The sequence below is a fragment of the Anser cygnoides genome, chromosome 4, assembly GCF_040182565.1.
Source record: "Anser cygnoides isolate HZ-2024a breed goose chromosome 4, Taihu_goose_T2T_genome, whole genome shotgun sequence".
Lineage (NCBI taxonomy): Eukaryota > Metazoa > Chordata > Aves > Anseriformes > Anatidae > Anser > Anser cygnoides.
In genome coordinates, this window is record NC_089876.1 from 8,276,432 (window position 1) to 8,296,545 (window position 20,114).

Consider the following 20,114-nt stretch of genomic DNA (forward strand, 5'->3'; position numbering starts at 1 on the left):
TACAGCGTGTTGTACGTAAGTCAGCTGCTCCTATCAGCATAATACAAAAGCAGATGTGTGAGATGTGCAGCTAAATTTTCTGATGTTACTTTTTACTATGCCTGCATTTTTCTTTTCTTTGTGTAAAATTATGACCTTTTAAATATCAAATAGACTATATATTATTACAGAACAGTTGCTCGGTTTCTTATATGAAACAAATGTTTTCCATTATATTCACCAGGTGCATTCTATAAAAGGGGCGTTTATGGTAGAATCATATATATTTCAATAAAGGCTTAGTAGTTTTATGTCAGAGAGAGGTAGTCCTGAAACCAAAACCATACATTTCATCTTCACTGAAATTGCTTTTTTGTCTGAAATAAGGTAAACCCTCAAATGGGAACAAAACATATTGGGCATTACACAGCTTTTAGAGAGAGTCACTTAAGATTTAGGGCTGAAAAAAAAATATATATGTATCATTTAGATGGGATTAAGTAAAGTTGGAAAACATAATAAAACCCTGTAAAAATAGGCAGAGAGTTGCATAATACTACAAAACCTGGAAATTGATATCCCTGGTCTCCATTTTTATTATTTGGAATCTTCCTTGGGAAAATGGTTAATTAAAACTAAACCATTGAAATGGTAATGTACAACCCTGTCTGGAGCAGAAGCTTGAAACAGTAAATTCTGGAGCAAGGCTGTGCATCAGCACAAAAGCACTGAACAGACACGACTGGAAAAGCTCAGCTTCTGCTGTGTTGCATCTATTAATCTAGTATCTCTGTGTATACAACTCAAACCATTTTACAAATATTTATCATTTGTAGGAGGAGATGTTGCCAAGACCTATCTTAATACTGCGACCATAAATAAAGCGTCCCAACACAGAACCCTGAATTTAAAACAAACGGCGTAGAGAAGGTGGGGACAAACAATCTTTGTGAAATATGAGCCAGCCTTCAGTCTTAAGTCACACACAGAAGGAATTTTTGATATTGAAAAATCTAAAGGACTTGTGAAGATTTCAGTCTTCACCCATTATCCATGACTTCTGCAAGTATTTTCCATCGCCAGAGCTTTATTCAATATATATATATATATATATATATATATTTTCATCAAGTTCTTAAACCAGTGTCATCCTCTCTATCTTCATGCTTTCCAGGATAACATCAAAAAAAGGTGGCTAACATATTGGGGTGGGGGGGTTGTTTTCACATCTTCTCTCCAGCATGACAAACAGGTGAAACCATCTTATTTTAGACAAATTCCGAAAAGACTTACCCATTACTTACAGAGAACATTCACAGAGGCTATGAGCCAAAGTACTCCTTTTCAGAGGGAGTGCAAACTCCTACAAACCGGAGCAAAAAACACCTGCTATCAAGGCAAGTTGAAGCTTTTCCTATGCATAATTTATTTCATGAGCATTTGCTTTCTTAAATATTCTCCTGTGGCTCTTGTCAAGCACTGCAATCAGACAGAAGATAATCAGACACATATTGTCAGGCATTGAGCTATCACAGCAGAAGTCTTTGGGTTCATTAATAGAGTGGACTGGCCCTTTCTGGCTGCTGAAACCTGTAAGTGTACTGCATTAGTCTTGAAATAAGACACTGTTTTTGATTCACATCAAACATGAGAGGCATCCAACCATGGAAGACAATGCCTTGGAGAAGTAGCTCCCTTTGGAGAAGAAAAACCTGCGTGCTGGCCATTTATAAACCAGAGCCAACTCTGGCACATCTGCACTGTCTGTTGGGAGCAGATCCTGGGATAAATTATTCCCTCAGTCACACCCAGATTTTATTTATTTATTTATTTATTTTTGTGTGTTGCAAAGTGCTGAAATCCAAGTAGGAGCCTAGAAGCAAGCCACCATGTGTTTGGTGTGAACAGCCAGAAAGGAGAGCCCTGGAGCAAACGAAACCAAGAGAATACATGCCTTTTTTTTTTTTTTTTTTTTTTTTTTTTTTGTCATGGGTGGATTACTTGGTGCCTTCTGATGCTGTTCTGTGCTCATTCTTTCTGCTGATTTCGATCTCTGCTGAACTGAGCCTTGGTTTTGGGAATAGCTTGTTATTGCACATCTGCAGAAATATTGCACAATATTAACTTTCAGCAGCCTTGGGCCGGCATGCCCTTTGTGCGGCTGATGCATTCTGCTGGCCTTGAACCACGACTGCAAATAATGAAGCTGTGTTGACTCAGGCTTTATTTCTGATAATTCTGATAAATCTCAGAATAAATCTAACCCCCCACATGCTTTTTTTTTTTTTTTTATTGTTTTTATGCCTAATACTTAAATATTTTCTCAAAATCTTTAGCCAAATCATATCTAAACAAAATGTCTCTGTGCTGTTAAAGGTGTCCCAATCCTGTATGTATTTCTTTGAGACCAGTTAGCAGCTGGGGAGAGCAGTCACAGGTTTATATCATTGTGAAAGGTAGGAAAATTGGTGCATCAGGTATGTTTCAGTGCTTGGCACACAGGTATGTGTCTCACCCTTGCTCTTGTCCTGATTTATTCAGATACTGCTAAAACTGGCACCGCTATCACTTCAAAGCCAGGAAACTTACCCCATCCAGTTCCTACTGAATTCACCTATCTGTATAGCTCTTAGAGAAAAAAAAAAAGGGTATTTCAGCATAAAAACTATGTGGTTATACGATCATGAATGTCTTTTGAAAGGCTGGGAGTCCTTCCTCTCCCTGGGGGGGTCACAGAGTCAGGGCTCGGGTGGGAAGCAGGGACAAACACCCTGAGCTCACACCACCACAGTCACTGCCTAAACTGGGACCAGTCTGACCATTGGCAACCAGTGAGGCTGGGGTGCTCACCCTTTGTCCCTTGGTGTGCTTCGTGGTGGGGACTAAGTCTGCTGAGGCTGCTTTGAAACTGTGCTTTGAATAAGAAACTTTCTACGCAGGTCCCACCAGAACAGATTCAAATTCCTGCCCTCCTTCACCCAGAGCAGCACTTTCATCCCAGATCACTCCAAATTAGGCAGAGAAAGGATTAAATCTGATTCTCTGCATTCCCAGCCAGTAGAGTAGCCTTCAGCATCTGAGCCTGTCTCTATCGGTCTATCCCCAGCCCTTCCTGCTACAAACCAATGTATCTCGGCAAAACATTTCAGCTTTGCCCAAGCTGCCTTTCTGGGAGCGGAGGAGAGGGATGGCTGCAGGCAGCTCTGCTGCAGCTGCTGACTCATGGCAGGACAGATGCTGATACCTTTTGCCCATGTTCTCTATCACCATTACAAAAACCAGGGTGTGAATCAAGCCTGTGCTATTTTGGACTCACTCCATTGCCTGAAATAGGCAGACCTATCCAAGCTTCTCCGGTTTCTTTCCTTCTTTTTCCTTCCCTCCCCATGCAAAGGGCTGTTCCTCCTTCGAGATACAGGAAAATATCCTGAGCCCAGCACAGCTCTGCAGGGCCGTGATTTATACCCAGTGCTGCAGATGCACTTTTTAAAGCAGGCTTAAAAATGACTCCCCTTAATAGAGATTAAATATTGATTACCTAAGTAATAGCTCTGTCTGCAATAGGAAATAGATTTGGAGCAACCCCCACACATCAGCTGCACGTTATCCGAGGAAATATTGTACCAGAGGAAATGTTGAAAGTTTGCAAATTCTGTTCTAAAACCATCCTCATCTTCTATCTTGGTACATACAAATATGTATATAAACATGTATATGACTATATATATATATACACACACACACACAAACTCATCCTTTAACTTCCCCTGGAAATCTAGCTCATTTAACCTCCTGGTGATTACTTAACATTTTCAATCACGCCGTTCCTGCATCTTCCCTTGTTGCTTGGCACACCGCGTGTCCTCACCGGTTTGGAAAGCAAATGGTACAGAAAAGTGGGGCTCGTTGCAGCGTGCCAGCCATGTGACATGAGCGTGCCCCCTGCCAACAGGCTGCATCGTGTGGTGTGGCAATGTCATCGGCGCTGTGTCACGCGAGGATGGGGAGGGACGGGGAGGACGTGGTGTGAGATGACCACAGTGACCACAGAGTGCTGGGGTGCAGCACAGGGAGCCCCGTGGACGTGTTTGCTACGTGGCATCAAAGAGCTGGAAGGAAGCCACCAGGTCCCTGGGGGAGAAGATGTAGGCCCTTTCTTTCTCTCTTCCCCTTTGCTCTTCTCCAGTTCATGGATTTTGGGGTCTCCAGTGTTTCAGTTATTCAGCCAGCTGGCCCTGGGCTCCCATCAGCTCTGCAGCTCTCAGAGCTGCTCAGCCCAGTCCTCATTAGTTTGGCTCCTGCAGACCTGCCAAAGCCAGTGGCTGATCCCTGCTGCAGCAAGCTGACTTTAAAGAGGCGATCTTCTTTGCCAACTATTATTGCAGGACTTTGCTTATCTGCTCAATTTGTTGGGAAAAGATAGCAATTTTCCCTGACCTTTCCCTTCAGAGATAACATCAAAGCAAGGTTAGATGTTAGATAAAGCCCAGGGACATGTGTCCTCCATTCCAGTTTGCAGCAGCATGTCCTGTCAGCAGAGTGCACAGCATCTTTGAAGCACATGAGCATCAGACAGAAATTGGAAAGATGTCTGCAATACCAGCATTGGTCTCGTTACTCTGTTCATCTTTCATGAATCATGAGAGCATAAAAGGCTTTTTCCCTCCTGTAGGACGTCCCCTTTGATTGCTGCTGCAGCCAGCTGAACACCTGTCTGCTGGGAAACTCCAGTATTCATGGAAAATCTCCTCGGTTGGTAACACCGCCTGGCAGTGCAGCAGGACTCCTGCACTTGACAGCACTGTGCATTCCCACCCTAACTCCAGCTTGCCAACAAAGTTAAAGGTGATGCTTTTACCCCATAAACTGCACAGGTGTAATTTTGCTGTACGGTTGATAAGCGTTACATAGGTGTAAATTTCTCAGACACAGTTTTCCTCATATTTATTTATTTATTTAACATCAGAGGCAGATTTCATCATTTAAATGGGGGCAGTCTAGAAGACAGCTGAGACTCTTGTCTCTGCAGAAATTCCCCCCAATAGTTTTCTGATGCCAGGAGTTGTTTGTAAGGGACACCCATTGACGACTTCACTGCAAGATTTCTCAAAGCCCTTTTCTTTCCAAGGATCTACAGGTCTCGGTTTTCAGAGGCTCACTACTAATGAACTCTTTTGTGTCATTCCTAGCAATTAGCATCATCACACTGTCCCTCAGGTGAGTAAGCCATAACATGAAAACAGTTACAAGTAAAACAAAGAAAGGTGGTGTTCAAAGATGAAAAATCTGCTTGGTGCCTGGCTCCATTTCATCCTCCACAGGAACGAGGCATCCAGCTGACACACATCCACAGGCAGGCAACAGTGTGAGAGTCCTGCCAGGAGAAGCTGAATTAAGACTCAAATTGTGTGAGCCAGGCCAGCAGGCTGAAAAATCACTCATTGTGTTGCCAGATGCTTTGGCCTGGGCTGGGGATAGTAACGCAGTCCTTTTTAGCACTTGTCTGAAGCAGGCGATCTGGCAGTGAGGCACCCAGAGCAGTTCAGAAACTGGAGTTGTGTGTCAGCAAGTCCCTGTGAATTTGAGTGGGACCCAGGCTGGAGAAGCAGTTTGTCAAGACCCTGTAGCAAATTCATGTGGCTGCACCAGAAATACTCTTTCTTAGCACTGCTGCACCTTTCCTGAAGACATATAGATAGAGAGAGATGGCAAGAAAAAGGGTGGAGTGATGCAGTTAGCTGGGGGTTAGAAATATCCTTCTGCTTGCAGGGGCTCTGACTGCACCTACAAAACTCTCAGAGTGGTCAGAGATCTCGAAATACCCCTCGGGCTTCTCTTTGTTTTGTTTTAAACAAACGTTTTTGAGATTATTGGTCTAAGTGTAAATGTGATAGCAGCAATTATTGATCCAAGCACATTTTATATTACCAATATTCAGGATATGGGTACCCGGGTCCAGGTGACAGCATACCTTAATCCTACAGGTGTCCTGCAGACACCATGTGGGGAACTGAGACACAGAAGCACAAAGGACTACAGAGCCTGCAAAGTGATGCAAAACCTATGTATGGCCGAGCTTGTACACAGTGAGTATGTTTCCAAAAGCCAGGCACAAGCGTGCGAGCTCAGGATGAAATAACAGCCTTTCAGCTCAACATGCCTGTGCATATGTTGACTCGCTGAGACTCCGGCAGTTTCCTGTGGCATCATTTGTACCAACGTGCATTTCTACTTTGTACATTTTTTTTTTTCACACCCTTCAGAGCCATTTCAGACCTCCTAGAGGAGATCTGAACACGTAAAACGACCACCCTCAGAGCTCCCAGAGCATGTGCTGAGGTCAGTGGTCTCTGAGGGTCTGCAGGAAAACATCCCTGCTCCCAAAGAGATGCATGGCAGCAGTGCACCAAGAGATCCTCCTCTTGGTATCCAGTTCTCTAAAGTGTGTGAAAAACACCCACAATTCAACCTTGATCCAAATTAGCAGGAAAAAGGAAATTCTCTATGGTCAGGTGTCTAAAACTGGTGTTTCATTAACATATTATCTCTGTCCTAGCTCATTAAAAACATGTATTCGTCTTCATTTTATTAATCCTGTCTGTGGCATCACAGCTGGGTTATGAATCTGTCGTCTGATCTGCCTATTTCCTTGCTTTTAATATTTCAAAACCCATCATTAAAAATGAATATAGGCAGAAATTTCAATCTCGGATAATTATCACTAACCATTAATTGGTTTTCAGCTGGCATATTGTGTGCCAGGTGAAACAGACATAAAAGAGATATTCCTTTATCTGTCCTGAAAAGTATACTCACCGGGAAATGTCCTGATATTTTCAGCAGAATCAGGTTTGTCCTGTGTTCCAAGTAATAGCTGCAATATTTAGTTTTCATTTCTACTTAAATTCATGTGAGTATTTTACTAACAGATTTTTCTATGTAAAGAAGGATCTATTGTGAAAAGGTGCTCTACTGAAAAACTAATATTCTCTTAAAGAAAATATATTCATTACAATTTTTTAATCAACCTTTTTATCCTTACAGTAATGTGTTAACTGCTGTTAAAACTGATGAAAAATCTAAAATAAAAAATAGTTAGTTGCATTGTGCATATTTTTTTAACAAGGATTTAGTCAGAGTGAGAACATAGCCTGAAAAGGAAGCTCAGCACCAGCAAGAAATTGAGCTTGCTTGATTTTTTAAAGCACATTTAAATAGTATCAAACACAAGCAAACATAAACCATAAGGAGTGAACAGAAGTTTGTCTTTTCAGAAGTATGAAAATTAATCAGGAGGAGGAAAATTGAAGTTGTGACCAATCCGTAGTTGTCAGGGATGCTTTTTATTCTCATGTGTGTGTATCAGATGCCCTGATTCTCCTTTCATTGACACAGTTGTGAATTGGAAGCAAGTTTTGAGGGAGTTCGCCTGTTACAGCCTCAAGAGACCCGAACAGATTGCACCGACGGATTACAGAACAGATCCTTTTGCACGAGCACTTGTAGAAATTGTCTGAATGTACTTAGCTATGAAGAAATCAGAAATCTAGACTAGGTACTGTGCAACTAGATCCTGTCAAGCATGGAGCACCTGCCTATCCTGGTGCATCTCTCCGAGGGCCACCCAGTGAGTTTCCCGAAGCAAGCAAGACCCAACACAGCAAACGTCTGCAAGGAGACAGTCAGCGTTCAGCAGAAAGCAGCAAAGTGAAAAATGCACAAGGGAAATTTAACTTTTGCCGAGGATTTATCAGATTCACAGACAAAGGTCTTGGAAGCAAGGGAGTATGGAGACAGTGAGATCCCGTCTGAACTCAGCGGTCCTGTCTTCATTTATATCTACAGAGAGTTTGGCCTTTCTCCATATTGATTTTGGGCCCAGCCCTCTGAAGGCAACGCTCTGCTCTTTAAATCATTGCGGTGACTAGTAGGAGCAGATTAAAGGCGTCAGGATTTGGCCCTTTGTAGATTAATAAAGGCATGCTGAATGGGAATTTTGTCTTTGTGATTTTCTTGGAAGTGGACGAATAAAGTGCTTTGATCTAGAAGGCAAGTGTGAAAGGTCACTGGCTAAGCATGTGTGCTGAAGTGCCCTGAGCTATCCAAACGATCAGCATAAATTAGAATCTGACTGCCCAGCTTTATTCATCTTTATTGATGTCTATATAGCTGCAAAGGCAGGCTACAGAAATCCCAGCCAGTGTAGAGAACCAACTGGGGCATGAAAAATCCATAAAATGTTTAGTATTTCCTCATGGAAGTAAATATGGGAGTATGTGTTAGTGATGCACAAGCCTCATAATTTTAGCGTTTGCGTTTTGTTTGGACCTGGATCTAAACCTTTGGAAGCTTATCTAAAGTTCCAAAACTACTTGTGCTTGCAAAATTGCAGCCAAGTTTTGAGAGTTTATCATGAGATTTTTCCATTGTTTCTAGCCCTGGCTGAACCAGTAGTAATCACTGCCATTAATGCCTAACTACAGACCTATCAATATAACACGAGCACATTCTCCCAAATAAACCGATACATTGATTACAGCCCTGGGGAACAAAGAGCTACACAAAATTGCATGACACTGTTGCAGGGGGAAAGGCTTATGATGTCCAAAAATTCTACTTCAAGGTCACTTCTGGAAGCAGGAAGAGGCAGGTTCAGCTTTGTGGCTGTATAAAGCATTCTTCTCAGTCCTGCAATCAGTAGTTCCAGCAGTACAAAATCCTCCATCACGTCTCCTGCGTCCACAGAGGACCTCTGCCTTCCTCAATACCAGGCTACCCAGATTTCTTCTTGGTTTAATTCCCAAAAATATGGACCTTTGGGTTTGGAGGTCCTCAGCATGTTACTCAAGCTGGCAAGCAGCCTTGGAGAATGGAGCTTTCTTTTCCAGAAATATTGCATCAGTGACAAGAGGGAACCTTTCATTTCTGACTAACTGGTTTTCTTTCTGAAATGAACAGTAGGCAATATTCAAGGCTCAGTGATTTGCAGAATAATGCAAGTTTTTGAAAGCAAAATGTACAGCAGACATCATCAAAACTGCATATCTCTGCTAAGGAGGTTCCCATGGTCAAGGCCCAACAAAACAAAAACTGTGTCCCAAATGGCAGTCCCTAAGCCAAAAATCTTAAGGTTAAAACCACCATTTGGATCATTTAGCCTACTTCCTAAGAAACAAGTCTTAACAAGCAATTCCTGCCTCAAGCTCTAATGTTTGGCATATATCCTTTGGAAAAAGCTACAGTGCTGAGCTAGAGATCCCAAATGATGGGAGAATCCAACATTTGTGTTGGTATTTTCTTCTAATGGCTAATAATTGTCATTGCTCAAAACAAAAATGTTCTTTTTCTAGTTGTACCATTAGGGAGCAAATATTGTTACCATTGTATAGAGCTAGACACCAGAATACAGTTAACTCATAGTTGCCAATTATTCAACCATACTGATTTTTTTTTCCCACTAGAGAAATACTTCCTAAATGAGCATTGAAAGAGCATAGTTACTATAGACGCTGAATAGAGCCTGAACTAAGCATCCATATGGATTTTTGTTTTTAAAATTGGAGAAAAAAGTTTATATTTACAACACATGCCTTTTGTTTCCCTTTAAACTGGAAACACAGTATATAATTTGCAGTAACCACAGTGCCTCTATTTTTTCCGACCACAAATTAACCATAATTCAGTGCAGTGAAATGCAGTAAGACCGATGGAATGCTTCTGCCTAAGGGATGACTTACCCCTAACAAAAATTATGCTTTGCTTCCTATTTGTTGTGTTCAATAATATTGCCTCTCTAAATACTTTTGGTTCAGTACTGACACCAAATGAAGAGGAAAGCCTCCAGAATGTACAGACGTGCAGGATTATGTTTCGTTTGTCTTTGTTCGTTGTCTTAATTCAAACCAGTCACCCAACCGCTGACTTATGACTCTAGGAGGCATATTGTGGGCTTTTTAAAATGTGTTTCACAAAACCACCCAAACTCAAAGGGTAACATTCTGTCCTCAGCTACACCCCTGCAAGAGCTGCAAAGTTTATATATTTGCACATATACAACAGAGATTATTTTAAGAAACCCTATAGATTGCTTTCTTAGTTTGTTATGTTTGATTTACAAGTGATTTACTCCAGACATGCACGACCAGTTTCTGCAAGGGGCCAATAAACAAAATACAGGTACTTTGTACATCTAACAGTAGATGAACATGTTCTGTTGGCGATGAGTGGAAATCTATTGCCTAAGGATTCGTTTTCTCATCCACTTGTTTCAAGAGACAAAAATGTCTCATTCAAGACAGAGAAGGGGAATAAAATTCAGCTTTTCTGCTACACTCTCTGTTCTAGGTTGCATATCTTTCATGAGAAATTGTTCAAAATACTTTCCAGATGTTAATTAAAAATCTCACTAACCATTAGAATTATCCCTTGGTTTGTATTTATATCCAGTCTCATAGTTGATGAATGTGTGAGAACATGCATTTCTGGAAAAATAGATAAACAAACATAGTGAAATCCAGTAATGAAAAAAATCCATATTCCCCATCAGAAGATCTGTCCTGATTCCCCTTTGCAGAACCGGCAGCTGAATGCATCGAATGCATACCACGGTGCTGAAGGCTGATGTGAACTTGCAATGCTTCTGCATGTAAGCAGCTCCACTGAGATTAATGGGCTCATTCAGGCAAGCAAATATCATGCACACTGGGTGGCAGGATCAGGCCAGCAGTTAGTAAGTCCCTCACAGTTACAGTGACTTCTTTTTCCGATTTAGCTATTGCGAATGCTATGGAATTTCCATTAAATTTTATCCCTCATATCCCATAAGAACAGAGACTTAATAATACAATTACAAAAAAAAAAAAAAGAACTTGAGAAGAATAAGTTCTGTAATGTGCAACACCCCATCACTGGTGAAAAAGTGTCTGTCATCATTTTATTACTACCTGATTTTAGCTACTTTACTTGAAATTTAATTGAAATTCGAATAAGGATTTACTGTACAAATCCTCACCTGCTCAAGTCTCCACTAAGTTGGAACAGTGAACTTTTTCCCTTAAACTGTAGGGAAAAGAAACCTTGCAGGGAAATATTTGAGCTGTCAGCAATAGATTTGAAGAAAGAATTAAAATTCGAGAACCCTCATAAGGAATTTATCTCATCTAATGTTAATCGTCTGAAAGTGGGATTCGAGTCTAAACTTGTTGTCTCAGATGCCTCTGAGTCCAGATGAGCATTTCCATCTTAAAACAGCTTCAAAGATAGGTGAAATCAGTCATTCCCTGGAAATGCCTTACCCCCTATGCTTGTAGAAAGTTCCTAGGGAAGCAGCTAGGACCAGCCACCTGAGTTTTAGAAGGCTAACATGCAGCAAGACTAAACTTCTTGAGCCTTTCCTGGATTTTTAATCACAGAAACAACTCAATCAGCAACTAGTGCAATTCCCATCAATAATGTGGCTTGGCGTGGTGGGATGAGCTGTGCTGATACACATCTCACTGCGTGCCTATCGTACATCTGTCCTGTGGTAGCTACCCACACAGTCAGGATCCCAGGCGCTGAGGTCTCAGCCCATCAACTTGATTAGCCCCAAGGAAATGTATGTTTTTGTGATGAAATTCAAGATTCAGCTTTCTTTATAATCACAGAGATTCAGGCTGATACTTGCTCACACGCAATGTGTTTTGATAATGTCTCAGCTGCAGACCTGGCCGATTTCCAAGGAACACCACAGTGGTCCCAGTTGCGCTGTGCCTGGAGTGTTGGCTTCACTCTGATGATAAGCTAGAGGAGGCTCTGGCTCATAATGCTCCATTCTGCTGAATAGCCGGACTCAAATCCCTGAGAAGTGGTTACATAATCTCAGGAACAAACTTCAGAAGAATTTCAGTTTAGAGCTGAACAAAAATTTGCACCCTTCTCAACCTCCTTGCCAGTCTTCTGCTCCTAGACAACACGCTCATATGCAGTCAGAGCATCACAAGCTCCTCTGAAGAATTCACTGAATTACTGCTACAGCATTTTCTTTAGACACCAGGCTGCTGCCCTGCAAACACCTGGAGACACCGTCTTCAGCAGACAATACTTGCTGGCGTACCTTTGTGTATAGATTCATGTAGAATGTTTTCTCCCACCAGCCTGACTTCATTCCCCAGGCACCTGTTATTCTGAAACACAAGAAATTCCCTCCATTTTCTTATTCCTTTCTATCTAGTTTTTTTAGCTACACCTAACCACCTAACAAGACTAGACCCTTCTTTCTTTCTTTTTCATTCTTTCCCTTTCTATCTTTTCTTTCTGGTTCCTGAATCCAGTGTTGATCTTCTGGCATTTAACAGTCCTCATGAATTTCTCTTCTGTGAGAAAATACTGGCCAATGGACTTAAAACCCACATAACCTCTCAGCACCCAGTGTCTCCTGACAAGGAGCTCCAGAGCTCAGGTACTCACTGAGTGCAGGACCACCACCTCAGTCTGCTTTCAACATGCCCCAGCCAGTTTCATGTGGTCCCCTCATGGTGGGTGGATGATGAACAATTGTTCAGTTCTCATCATCTCCATCCCACTTAACTCCATAACCTGTCTCCATTTTTGCATTTTCTGGATAAAGAGTCCTGCTGAAATTATTCTGTGTACAGAGTAGCCCAGACCTTTGACAACGCCTATCGCCCTCTCTGTATCTTCTCCACTATTTTTTTCTGAGACAGGGAGATCAAGGCTGTGCAAAAGTGCTGGCACACTATGGATTTATCATGGAAAAAAAAAGTTGTTCTTCCCTCTATTCCTTCTATGATAATTTGTAACATTAGATCTTTCCATTTTTGATCTATATTAAGCGTAGAACTGATGTTTCTCTTTGATCTACCTGTGTGGTAAGTCAGCTTTGACATCACTGAACATGACAGCCCAGACTACCCAGGACTATTTAAGAATGGGAAACGTGGTGAGGACCTTTTATTGCCTTTAGTAGCTCTTCTTGAGTACTAAGGACAGCTGCAGACTTTGTGCTCTGAAGTGCAATCAAAAGAAACCTCTTTTGGAACAAATATTCCCCTGGCCAGACATGGAGGAGTGAACGAGAAGCTATTTGGAGCCTCCATGCCTTCTGTAGTGTCATCATCCTCTGCTGCGTCACCAGCCCCCATGGCCCCACCTGGAGTTGTGTTGCAATGGATCCAGGAGCTGCTGAGCTGTGGGAGGCAGCCTCAGCCCTGGCTTCACCCCCATGCAACTCTGGTCCCTACAGGCCAGAGAAAAGTGGGCGCAGATCAGGACAACCAGTTGTCTGCGGTACAAGCACTTTATTCTCCTCTACTTGACGCAGTTTGAGTCTTTTTAAGTGCTGCTGTGAGCTCCTGAACCGCGCTACCAGCAGCCTCTGCAGCAACACACTTCTGCTCGAGCTAAGGGAGGTGAAAGGAGAACAGAATATCCTTGCTTTCCTGTTTTTCCTGGATGTCTTTCCATTCACCCTCGGCTACGTTTTTCTCCCCGCTTGGGATGACTAGCATTCTTTGGGGCACATCTCTCCTCACAAATCTCGAGGAGGCGGAAGCACTGCAGAGCTCGCAGCCTCACCGAGAAGCGCCTTATTCCAAGGCTAAGATCTTATTACAGTCCCCTTACTACAGCAACACATTTTTTCCGCTCCTTTTCTAAACCTCAAAACGCTGTTATGGCGTCAATGGTAAAGAAGTTTAGGCTTGCTTGGATTTCAGTCTGCTGGCCTCAGATGGAGGGGAAACGTTATTTCTCCAAATGCATGAACCCTTATGCGCACACACGCATGCATGTCCCAGGACTCCAGTCTTGCAACAGGATCTGCTCGTGCGCAGCCTCGTGCCCATCTGGCACTGCGCTGAAAGCAAATCAGGCACATCTGACAGCTCGGGCTGCTGTAACACCGCGCTTTGGTGACACTGCTGCTAATGCAAGCCAGGAAAACAGTAGCGTGCTTCAAAGCAAGCCAGGCAATGGTCACAGTCAAGGTGAAGTTAATACAGAGCTGGTAATGTTAATAAACGATGCCGCAGGGGCTCTATGCACCTCTAGCTTCAGACCAGCAGGGGAAAATGTGGCCCGTGCTCCCCATCACAAGGCAGAAGTGGGAGAAGGGAGCCTGAAGCTCATCCTGGTGCATATCCAGGTGAGGAGGTAGCTCCTCCACCACGGCACAATGCTGTTGAAAAGCACTTGCTGCCATGCTTCCCCAGCCCCGTGGGTTTCTCCCTCTGTATGTGTGAGGTCCTGGTGCTGCTGTTGTCTCCTTGGGCTCGCTGTTTGGGACCCTGCATGCAGATCCTCACCATGGGGCACAGATCAAGGCAGATGGATGAGTCTGCCCCATCTCCCAGAAGATTGGTGAAGAAATCCAGGCCTCCTTGCTGACTTCCTCAGCACCCCAGGCATCTGAGCACCTTTCGGCCTTCAGCACATTTCTTCCTTCAGCAGCCCTGAGGTAGGACACTCTATTTATCACATACAAAAATGAGGTATGGAGGGAGGCATAGGCAGGCTGCTAAAGATATTTACATGCCTGAAGATGCAGATATGCATCTGGTGGAGTTTGGAAACACGTGGAGGCACTTCTCTCCTGCTGAGCTACAGCCAGGTCCCGCCATGGGTCTGGACTGTATGGGGTGAGAATCGGGCAGCATTTATAACAGGCTCTTTTTGTTGATAAGGCTGTCAAAACTCCCTCTACACTCCAAGAACAGCTTGTTCCTTACCAGTGAAAACTGTTATTCTCGCACTGTTGTTTCACAAGTTCTGTTTCCAGCAATGTCTGATCACAGATAAGACAAATGTAATCTCAATATGTACATCTTGGGCTTTGTTTATCCAGGGCTAGCTAGGCATCACGGTGGGAAGAATGACATTTCATTTCTTCCTCCAGCAGCATCTCCCCTTCTCTGCGTCTTAATTTTCTTCCACTCCAACCTGAGTTCAAAACAACACTGAAAACCACTGGAGCGATGTTAGGATAATCCCCCAGGCTGGAATCAGTTTCAGTCTTGCCAGATGGACAGGTACAGATCTAATCCAAAAACAAGTCTGAGTTTCCTGAAGACTGCACTTCACCAGTGGCTTCCTGCAGACTCTTTGTACTGTTTAATACCTCTCACAGAACCAGTGACTGAGCCTACACCTTACACTCCAGCTCCAAGATGCCTTAGATGCCTAGCTCAAGAACGGATCTTGCCAGGGCAGTGGGAAACAGAGAGATATTTGGGGCTTGTCCTGCCCATAACTGCTGCAGGCCTGATCATCCCGGTGGGGGATTCATCTGTGGCTAGACAAGAGCCACCTGCTAATAACTATTTGGGGCTCCTGAACTGATGAAGGCTTGCAGAAGGAGTGCTTGCATTTCTGAATCTCATTTCCAGACAATTTTAGCTTTTTTGCAAATGAGAGAGAGAGAGAGAGAATGACTTGACTCAGTTTCCCCCTGCCCCGAACAACAAATGTTCAGGAGATGGGCTTGAGCCTGCCAAGAGGAGGCTGACTGCCTTGCCTTTCCTTCTGTTGCTGCAGAAGCCAAAAGGGATGGTTCAGAACTGGATCTCATTTCATCCTGGCTAACAGGACTCTGAGTGTATAGTGAAGCGAGATGTAAATCTGTGAGACAATCTTTACTTGCCCTTGTTCCTCCAAGCCGCACAGTTGCATATAGCACTCCACAGTAATAACTGACAGTGGTCTTCATAAGGATGGAAACCCTCACATGAGTTAGAGGTCATTTATGTATTGTCAAAACCTGGATATTATTTTCTACCAACATTAACGTGAGATGTTAAAAATCAGAGACAGAGTGCCAACTTGGACTAAAAATAGTAGTGTGAGGCAGGCAATGTCCACCAGTATGGCCAAGCAGCTTCTGAGTCCCCCTCCCCATCATGAAAAGTAACCTGAGAGAAGGCAGTGCAGTGCAAAGCAAGAGAATTAAGTTGCACTTACCTTGAAGGAAAGGCCAGGCAGTGATTGTTTAACCCAGCCCCTTGACCTGATTTCTGACAACTGGAGAAAAGCCCGGTGAAAGCTGATATCCCTTTTATCTTAAGAGACAGAGGCTTGTTATTGCTTCTCTGATTTAAGTGTTGCAAGCAGAAGGAGCAGGGAAGAGAGTGGCCTTTGCTCATTCACACATTGTGCATGTCAGCCACAGCTGTGCATCTCCCTGGGATTGAAGCACGGTGGTGACACCAGGATAGAGAGACTGATCCCTTCAAGCAGCAGGCATGGTCCCTACCACACAGCACTGCCCCAGGGGGGCAGGGTTCCTCCAGCCCCACTTTTCAACCCAGCTCCCTCCCTCCCACAGCTGCTTCTGGGTTGCAAATTTCATATATCTTCATGGTGGAGAAGCCTTGAGCTGGCTCTGTCTTGAATGATAGGACCTGCTGAAAGTCTTGTCTCCTGTCATCAGCACTGACACCTGTGGTAGCTCAGCTGGGAGAGATCCGACACTCACATTGGAAATAAGAAGATCACAGAATCACAGGATGGTTGGGGTTGAAAGGGACCTCTGGAGGCCATCTTGTTCAAATCCCATGCTCAAAAAAAGGATACCTAGATGGGGTTGCCAGGAATATATTTAAAGATATTTGAACAGTCTATGGTATAGAGTCAAAAGAGAATTTTGGTCCTTTACTGTAACATCTCCCTGTCTCCTCTCCCTAACAAATAGGTCCCTTTGGGTGCCTGGCTTTGCTGGCCAAGGTCACAGTTCATGTGTCCTGTGACTTCTTCAGGGCCTTCCTCATGTGGGGATGAACCTGGGAGAGCTCAAGGCCACCAGAACATCCCCCAGATATCTGCCTCTATGCCAGAGTCTGCATTTAGCCCTGGGCCCTGGAGTAAATCTTATATCCCTGTAATTTGGAGAGAAGTAATGGGTCTCAGAGGGCAGGATGCCCATTCTCAAAAAACAAACTGCTGTCTGTGCAGAGTAGGCCCTGAGCAAACCAGAGTGAGGCAAGAAATGGAGACCTCAGGAAAAAAAAAATGCTTGAGGGTCCCTAAGTGATAGTTTCCCTTGTCTAATTTTAATTGACTGCAATGTCCTTTTAGCAGCCAGATTTTTTTTTCCAGTCTCATGCCTCTATGCTGGTGTGCAGTATCTGGCCACTCACTTTGGCTGAGTTCCTGCCATGAAGAGCATCTCTCTCCAGGCAAAGAAACCAAGCTCTGCTCTCCCACCAGACACATTAAAAAATAAATAAAAAATCCAGCACATTGGAGGAGAATACCTCCTTACACCGTGCAAAATACTCGAGAGGTCTCCAAGTCTGAAAGGACATCACATAGGGGATGGGGAGGGAGGTAGGTTTTCCCAGCTGGATCTCCAAAGTAATCCCCAGAGCAAAGAAATGCTCTGGAGTCCTCACAGGGAGTGCTGTTGGTAAACTTTACATAAATGGGGCACAGGCAGATGCCGCCACAAGGGTCCTCAGTGTTTCCCTCAGCTCCCGTCCCTTGTCTGCAGAGGAGCAATGCAATATTTGAATGTGAAAGGCGCGCGCTTGTTGGCTGAGAAGCTGGCGCTAATCAGCCTCCAAGCTGGAGCTCCTGCGGCTTCCAGGCTTCCCATGGGAGCTGCCTGGGAGCAGGGAGGGGAAGGTGTACTCGGAGGCCAGGCCCTGGCACAGCAGGGGTAACCGAGGTGTGGGGAAATGGCTTCAAGCACTGGCAGAGAGGAATTAGGTTTGCAAGAGCTCCGAGACCTTTAGGAATCTTCTCCTGCCTGTTACTGCCCGCAAACAGGTTTGATAAAGCACCCCAGGCAAACCGCCGAGCAGCCATTAGCAGATGTCAATCTTTCTAATCTCGTCTTTGGCCTTGAATGATTGAGGCCAGTTTGGTCATGAAGCGTAAACCAAGAACACATGAGTTCTGTGAGGAACTAAAAGCAGGCAGCAGGCTGTGTCAGAGGAATAATAACTCTCACAAAACTGACGTGTATCAGACCTGGCTTCCACTGGATAGCCTCAGATTGTATTTCCAGTAAATATAAATCAGCGCAGTCCCACCTAAATGAATGGTTTTCCACACCAGCTGGAAAGCCTGCCAAGATACCAGAGATGGCTTCATCCACCATTGCACAGTGCTTCTGCCTCTGGCTACCTCCCGTGGGCTTCAAACACCGCTGGGGAAGGCAGGAACCCGCCTGACAGCCAGATACCCGAAGCACCAAATTAACAGAGCCCTCTGGGTCTTGGGTAGGAGTTAACTTCCAGGTTTCTTTCCCTTCAGAGGAGCTGTCATCATCTGGGCCACTTGAGAGGGGACCGCCGGTCTCCTGTCTCTGCATCTTCACCGTGGTCACGCTGGTGACTTGCTCTGGGTCTTTCTGACACAGACCACAGCTGCTTGCTTTTTAAAAAACTCAGCTGAACTCAAACTCCTCTGTGTCACGGAAAAATAAGCAGGTGGGCTAAGAGCTTGAAGTGATTTAGCAGTTCAGTAGCAAACGCTACTAACCCTCCATTAAAAATAGGTGACTCGTGTACGGCAAGGAAGACCAACTCCTACCGAAGCAGGTTTTTATTAGAGGCAGACTTAAAGCATAAGTCTTTAATAAGGTTGGATACATAGCTAGGACTAATACAGTTCTGTCTCAGTGGAGCTGCTTCCCAGATGCTGACAAATCAGACAACTTCTTCTTTGGCTCGGAGATCCTATCAAGTAGTAAAACTGCTTCCACATGTTCATTATGTAGTGCACTATTGCTTTTGTGGTTATTAATGCACATACTGTGCAGAGCGGAGACCCTGGCCTGCTTAAAAAGCGGGTCTCCTCTCACTGCTAAGTGTCTGTCTCCAGCAGCATGTCCTCTGATGTGGAGAGAAAGAAAAGACCCAATTTTCTACCCCATGAAATGAGTAATAACTCAGATTCTTAAATCACTTCCAAACATTTTGTAATCTTTAGATTTAAGGCATACAATATTCCAAGTTAGCCAGAAAGGGTCTGCGAAGGTTAAAGACAATAAATCAGAAGACAGGAAGAAGGATAAAATATGAAAAAGAAATGTAATATAGGGCTTGAAGTAATCAGTTGACAGCACTGAGCAGAGAGGATTTGGTGACAGTTTGATGGAGAGAAGCTTTAAGTAAAAATGTGCATCTAAACCCACTTTTTTTTTCCCCCATCAGGTGTTGAATTTTGCCTTAAAAAATTCATTGTAACTCACAAGCAAGTGCACCTCTAACAGTGGCAATAACTCAGTCCCAGTTTATGGCTGGGGAACCATGTTCAGGGTTTGTGATAAAAAGATATATAGATGGCTGCTGAAATGAAAGCCGACCTCAATTATTTGTACCTCTGATTGCAGCTTCCAACACCAGCCTTGGCAAGTCCTGTAACCTCTGTTCCTCAGTTTCCTCTTACATTATGCACCTGTGTCAATAATTATTTTTTAATCCAGACTGAAGTGAAATATGAGCATGAGAGGTGGCAAAAGCATGGTCTGAGCCCACGAAGACTTCAACAATGCGTTAAAGGTGATTTTTGGGAGCCGCAGAGAAACATCTTGTTACCATCATGCAAAGCAAAGGTGCAGCCTCCAGAATAATAACCTTGATGCAGACTGCACCAAAATCAATGCAAAATCAATTCTCCCACTATATTCAGCAGCATTTGGCCTGGATGGTAAAAATATCATGTTTACAGCACCCTTTTAGTTCTCCATCCACAGCAGTGCCCCGGCCAGGAGTAGAGTTCATCCTTCATGCACCACAGGACGAGAGAGGGAAGGTCATACATGGCTAAGCACAGGAATTGTTTAGGAGGCCAGGAAAATGTTGCTGGTTGCCTTAGGTGACCATATTTGCAACTTCAGGTCAGCCCAGTCAATGAATAGCTTTGGCTGGGGAAAAGAAATTTGAAAAATTGTTGTTCAGATATTTTTTAAAACAAAACAGCTAATTTGAAAAATATAATTTAGATGACTACCTGTATTTTTTATTATTATTTTATTTTAAAAGTTAAATATAGTGTCAGGAAATTAACATTTGGTTTGGGGTTGGATTTTGAATCGTTTGTCTTTGCTCTGAGCAAATTTCAACCAAATTGTTTTTTTTTTCTTATTATTATTTTTTTTCCATTTAATTTCAATCTGAAAACAAAAACAACAAAGC

At 43.6% G+C, this 20,114-nt stretch overlaps 1 long non-coding RNA gene across 1 annotated transcript; it reads right to left on the reverse strand.

Annotated features, from left to right (window-relative positions):
• Positions 1-8,864: 8,864 nt before the first annotated feature.
• On the reverse strand, positions 8,865-17,183 carry LOC136790629 (uncharacterized). The gene is made up of 3 exons (XR_010830940.1): positions 15,934-17,183; positions 10,390-10,460; positions 8,865-8,924 (listed from the first exon to the last, which is right to left on the reverse strand). It is a non-coding gene; the product is annotated as an uncharacterized lncRNA (long non-coding RNA).
• Between the last annotated feature and the right edge of the window lie 2,931 nt (positions 17,184-20,114).